The following is a 7,112-nucleotide window of genomic DNA, read 5'->3' on the forward strand; positions in this document are numbered from 1 at the left end:
GGTCCCTTAGGACATTAGAAATGGCAGCCGTGTTCCCTAACTACCAAAGTTTGTATTTTTACCCAGATGAATGAAGGAATATAATTGTAATCTCTAGGGAGTCCAACCTTTGCACGTATATGTGAAGTGTTCATCCTATCTTAAGGTTGAGAAAATGGACCTTTGCCACATCACAAATCACATTAAGAGGGGGGAGTAGACAACAGTAAGTGATATGGTATCACCCAATATTTCCAACTGCAACAATACAGGATTTTGAAGAATTGCTGGTAAGGCTGTCGCAGCATGATGACTGTGACTTGCTCTAGCAGGAGCTGTTCCTCAGAAGTAGTGCTGAGGGAGAAGTACCAGGCAGATCAGCTACCTAGGAATGTGGAACTCTTCTAGGCAGCATGGGAGTCTCCACAATTCATAGAGAAGCATTTTAGAGCTATCTTCCAGAGTGGCATATGGGAACTCCCGACGTTAGGAATTTCCTATGTCTGAAAGGTCTTGGAAACTGTGACTCACCAGAGTTATTAATGACAAAAGCCCTTCAAAAATGAGTGGAGCTGCTAAAAATCACAGATACTGAAACAAAATGCTACTTTGGAGAACAGTTCACTGACAGGAACTATCACCAGAATTTCGTTTTGGCAAGAATCATCCCTGGGAACATAAAATGACTTTTAACTTAGGGAACTCAAGGTCTCTGGTTTTCTCTGGCATCAAAACATGCATTAGTATCTTTCCTCATGCATAAGGGGATTTGATTTTAGATTGGTCTATCAAGAGAGTTCACGATAAGAAGGAATAACAGTTTTTCACAAAAACCAACTTAAAATTGGAAGTGCCCAAACCTTACATGTGGACTAACCAGTTATGGTAACCTTGAATTCCAACCCATATTTTAGATTCCAGTTGAATCTGAGAATAAGGGGTTATATAAGGGTGGATATGTCATGGACCTACAAAATGGGCTTGTCTTTGTTTATTTCTCTTAGATTTTTAGGCTTTCATTGAAATGCACATTTGATAATAGAGTATATTGGCTGCATACTGATATTCTGCTTAATGAGAGAGAATAGAGTAGAAGATGATAGCTGTAGTAAGAAGAATTCGCTTTGATAAATGTGGATGTCACTAATGCAAATTTAATTTGAATTGATGAATTTTTTGAACTTGGTGTTTTGCCTGATCTCTAATAGAATGTATAGGGATATAAGAATTTGTAACAGACTTATTTCACTCAGCATAAAACCCTCCAGTTCCATCCACGTCGTTGCAAATAAGTCAATCAGAGAAAGACATGTATCATATGACCTCACTGATATGAGGAATTCTTAATCTCAGGAAACAAACTGAGGGTTGCTGGAGTGGTGGGGGGTGGGAGGGAGGGAGGGGGTGGCTGGGTGGATAGACATTGGGGAGGGTATGTGCTATGGTGAGCGCTGTGAATTGTACAATACTGTTGAATCACAGATCTGTACCTCTGAAACAAATAATGCAATATATGTTAAGAAAAAAAAAGATAGCAGGAGGGGAAGAATGAAGGGGGGGAAATCGGAGGGGGAGACGAACCAGGAGAGATGATGGACTCTGAAAAACAAACTGAGTTCTAGAGGGGAGGGGGGTGGGGGGATGGGTTGGCCTGGTAATGGGTATTGGGGAGGGTGCATTCTGCATGGAGCACTGGGGGTTGTGCACAAACAATGAATCGTGGAACACTGCATCAAAAACTAATGATGTATGGTGATTAACATAACAATAAAAAATTTAAAGAGAAAAAAAAGAATTTGTAAAAGAAGAATATTTTGTCCCTTTTTAGATTTCATTTAACTTCCTCATATAACACTTGTATTTAAATAGAAGCCAATGTGTTTCCTATTGTCCACATTATACAGCTAACAGCCGTAATGAATCTGGTAATCATGATATTGTATCTGCTAAGATGGGTAAAGATTAAAAGCTGTCGTCAAAAAATAAAATCTGAATATTCTATTTTGTTCAACCTTCAAGTAATTGTTTAGGATCAAGAAGTCCCATGTACACTTGGGCCTGGGGTACATTTTGAACCTCTGGGCATCTCTCAGTCTGTCCTGGGAATGTGAGTTACCTGGATTTTCTGAAAGAGCTGCTGTCTCATTTTCTAGCCTTTGATTTTACAGTATTCTGGGCACCATTTTCATAGTATAAACAATATATCTGAGTGCCAGTGTGTTATTTTATACCTTCTGGATTTCTTAAGGAGAAAATAGGCAGATAGTATTTGGATAATAGTTACGAATCTGTGGTTATTGATGGAAAAGTAAATCTGAGTGCCATTCCAAAAATGTCAACATCAACTACAATAGGAGGTCACATTCATCTTCTCCCCAGTTGTAAGATGGTTTCCCTGTCACAGGGTCTAAAGAAGAGTGAGGTGCACAAAAACAAGGGACCAAAATAGGAGCAACAGGGGTTAGGGAAAGAAGAGTGAAATAAGGTAAAGATTATGAAGCCGAAATGAACGGGGAGATTTATGAGCACTGATTTATGAAAAGCAGTGATGTCTCGTAATCAAGCGGAGTTTTCTCTTTATTTTTACCACCTGGTCTTTTCCTTCAGCTGGCACTGCTGCTCTTCTTGCCACTATGGGGTCTTGTAGATACATACCAGACTTAGATGATTTAAGTGGGGGTTTCCAACCCTGTTTGGAGGTACTCAATACTTTATTGAGATCAGCTGAGGAAGGAGGGAGGGGAAAGGAGGAAAAGGAAACTCCTGAGATGGAAATAGGGGTTTTGGTGACACATATCTGGTAAGCAAATTAATTATGTAGAGGGAACTGGCTCTTAGGCATTTTGCTATCAAGCTTCCCATTTTTTTTGAATTAAAATCCTTCACAAAAACCTTTTCTATAATGTTTTCCTCCAAATAAACTGAATTTGTAATGCTCTAAGCTGTCAAGAAATATATTTTGGAATACTTACATTTTTATAAAATGCAGTTAATACATGAAAATAAAACTAGATTACTGCTTATTCTTTCATGTGAATTCTAAACATCTAGAATTAGTCATATTTATTTGGTTGGTACAAATTAATAACTCACTCTTAAACCACCATATTGAGTTTTCTTGAGTGGTCAACTATTACCACAATATGCACCATAATAATCAACCACACATACCTTTGTGACATTTCATAATAAGCATTTATTTCTCAGGTGTCTGAGGGTAGGCTGTAGGTTGGCTGATACAGGCGGCTAAGCTTCAGTGTCATGATTTTGCTGGGGTAGCTCAGCTCCATCTTCCATCCCAAAGGTGAAATCATTTTTCATATGTCGGTCGTTCCCTTCCTGAGGTCGATAGGCTAACCTGGGCATGTTTTCTCATGATAGTAGCAGAAGTGCAAGAGACTAAGCCCAATTATAAAAGAGCTTATCTAAACATTGCACACATAAATTCTGCTGTCCTTCCATTAGCCAACACAAGTTATATGGCCTAATGTGAAAGCAAGTGTGGGGAAATAGACTTCAAGTCTTTAACAGGAAGAAATACAAAGTCACATGGAAAATGGCCTGGAATCAAAGAGGAAAAAAGAATTGGGGCCATTAATATAATCTAACATATTTTGTAAACCCAAATGTGACATTTCTCCATTTCTCTTTTCAGATGTACATGCATAGGTATTTACGTGCAAATATATACACAATGTATGTGTGTGTATATAATATATACACAGTATCTTTCAAGATTAGTGTTTTTCTTTTTCAACATTTCCTTAGTGATTCAGGGTCTTTGTCTGATTCCATACAAATCTTAGGATTGTTTGTTCCAGCACTTTGAAAAATGTCATTGGAATTTTGATCGGGATGGCGTTGAAGGTATAGATTGCTCTGGGCAGCATAGACATTTTAACAATGTTTATTCTTCCGATCCATGAGCATGGAATGTTTTTCCATCTTATTGTGTCTTCTTCAATCTCTTTCATGAGTGTTTCTGTAGTTCGTATAGATCCTTTACCACTTTGGTTAGGTTTATTCCGAGATATCTTATGTTTTTTGGTGCTATTGTAAATGGAATCGATTCTCTAATTTCTCTTTCTACAGTTGCATTGTTAGTGTATAAGAAAGCAACTGATTTCTGTGCATTGATTTTGTATCCTGCCACATTACTGAATTGTTGTATGAGTTCTAGTCATTTGGGAGTGGAGTCTTTTGGATTTTCCACAGAAAGTATCATGTCATCTGGGAAGAGGAGAGTTTGTCTTCTTCTTTGACAATTTGAATACATTTCTTTCTTTCTTTTTTTTTTTTTTTTTGTCTGATTGCTGTTGCTAGGACTTCTAGTACTGTGTTGAACCATAGTGGCGAGAGTGGGCATTCTTGATGTGTTCCTGATCTTAAGGGAAAGGCTCTCATCTTTTCCCCATTGAGGATGATGTTCCCTGTGGGTTTCTCATAGATGGATTTTATGAACTTGGGGAATGTTCCCTCTATCCCTATACTCTGAAGAGTTTTAAACAGGAAAGGATGCTGTATTTTGTCAGATGCTTTTTCTGCATCAATTGAGAGGACCATATAGTTCTTCTCCCCTTAATAATGTGTTCTGTCACATTGATTGATTTGCGAATGTTGAACCACCCTTGCATCTGGGGATAAATCCCACTTGGTCATGGTGGATGATCCTTTTGATGTATTGTTGGATCCTATTAGCTAGGATTTTGTTGAGGATTTTGGAATCCTTATGCATCAGGAAATTCTCCTTTTTGATGGGGTCTTTGCCTCCTAGAATGAGTCTGGAAGCTTTTCTTCTGTTTCTATTTTTGAAACAGCTCCAGGAGAATAGGTATTATTTCTTCTTTGAATGTTTGGTAGAATTCCCCAGGGAATCCATCAGGCCCTGGACTCTTGTTTTTTGGGAGGTTTTTGATCACTGCTTCAATCTCGTTACTGGTTATTGGACTATTCAGGTTGTCAATTTCTTCCTGTTTCAGTCTTGGTAGTTTATAGGTTTCCAGGAAGGCATCCATTTCTTCCAGGTTGCTTAATTTATTGGCATATAGTCGTTGATAATAATTTCTAATAATTGTTTCTATTTCCTTGGTGTTAGTCATGATCTCTCCCCTTTCACTCATAATTTTATTAATTTGGGTCCTTTCTCTTTTCTTTTGGATAAGTCTGGCCAGTAGTTTATCGATCTTACTAATTCTTTCAAAGAACCAGCTTCTAGTTTTATTGATCCGATCTACTGTGTTTCTGGTTTGTAATTCATTGATCTCTGCTCTAATCTTCATTATTTCTCTTCTAATGCATGGCTTAGGCATCATTTGTTGCTTTTTTCTCTAGTTCTTTAAGGTGTAAAGTTAGTTGGTGAATTCAGGATTTTTCCATTTTTTTGAGTGAGTTTTGGATGGCTATGTATTTCCCCCTTAGGACTGCCTTTGCAGTATCCCATAGGTTTGTGACCGATGTGTTTTCGTTTACATTGGTTTCCATGAATTGTTTAAGTTCTTCTTTCATTTCCCAGTTGACCCAAACATTCTTGAGCAGAGTGGTCTTTAGCTTCCAAGTTTTTGAATTTCTTGCCAATTTTGTCTTGTGATTGAGTTCCAGTTTTAAAGCATTATGGTCTGAGAATATGCAGGGAATAATCTCAGTCTCTTGGTATTGGTCAAGACCTGATTTGTGACCCAGTATGTGGTCTCTTCTGGAGAATGTTCCGTGTGCGCTCGAGAAGAATGAGTATTCTGTTGTTTTAGGGTGGAATGTCCTGTATATATCTATGAGGTCCATCTGGTCCAGTGTGTCATTCAAAGCTCTTGTCTCTTTGTTATGGCTAACAGACCCATGAAAAAATGTTCATCATCATTACCCATGAGGGAAATTCAAATCAAAACCACATTGAGATACCACCTTACACCAATTAGAATGGCAAAAATTGACAAGTCAAGAAACAACAAATGTTGGAGAGGTTGTGGAGAAAGGGGAACCCTCTTACACTGTTGGTGGAAATGCAAGTTGGTACAGCCACTTTGGAAAACAGTGTGGAGGTTCCTCAAAAAATTAAAAATAGAGCTATCCTATGACCCAGCAGTTGCACTACTAGGTATTTACCCCAAAGTGATGTCATGAAAAGAAGGGCTATATGCACCCCAATGTTCATAGCAGCAATATGCACAATAGCCAAACTGTGGAAAGAGCTGAGATGCCTTTCAACAGATGAATGGATAAAGAAGATGTGGTCCATATATACAATGGATTATTACTCAGCCATCAGAAAGGATGAATACCCACCTTTTACATCAACATGGATGGGACTGGAGGAGATTATGCTAAGTGAAGTAAGTCAAGCAGAGAAAGTCAGTTATCATATGGTTTCACTTATTTGTGGAACATAAGGAACAGCATGGAGGACATTAGGAGAAGGAAGGGAAAAATGAAGGGGGGGGGAATTGGAGGGAGAGATGAACCATGAGAGACTATGGACTCTGAGAAACAAACAGGGTTTTAGAGGGGAGGGAGGGTGGGATGGGTTAGCCCAGTAATGTGTATTAAGGAGGGCACGTATTTCATGGAGCACTTGGTGTTACTGGAAAACAATGAATCATGGAACACTACATCAAAAACTAATGATGTACTGCATGGTGACTAACATAACATAATAAAATAAAAAAAAGAGTAGTGTTTTTTTATGCAGAAATACCATTTTTCTTAAATAAATACACAATGTTGAAACCCACTGGTCAGAGATAAAGGCACCTAGCCAGGCAACCTGAATCAATTTTTGTGATCAGTGGATTCTGCACCTCACCCCCCACATGCTTATTTGAAATTGTAGTGCATAAGAGTAGAATATTTCTAAGTATTCAAGCAACCAAATAACCTTGTTGGATAAGATATTTTTCAGTACTTTTTTTGAATATATCAGTCACATAGATAATCCTCATTTCTTTTTACCAAAAAAAAAAAAATCATAAAATGAATTTCAGTTGTTGTAGAGATGGCGTTGGGAAATTGTCTTGAATAAATCAGCAACATGGAGGGGAAAAAAGCCCACACACTCAGTAGGCATATCTTTCTCAGAATCCTATGTATTGCAAAGAGATAGATAAGTAATTTTCTCTAAGGAAATCTCAACCTAGCCTTGC

This window comes from Eumetopias jubatus, unplaced genomic scaffold (genome assembly GCF_037043125.1).
Source record: "Eumetopias jubatus isolate StellerSeaLion01/CBP00866 unplaced genomic scaffold, mEumJub1_p1.0 scaffold_11, whole genome shotgun sequence".
In the NCBI taxonomy this organism is placed as follows: Eukaryota; Metazoa; Chordata; class Mammalia; order Carnivora; family Otariidae; genus Eumetopias; species Eumetopias jubatus.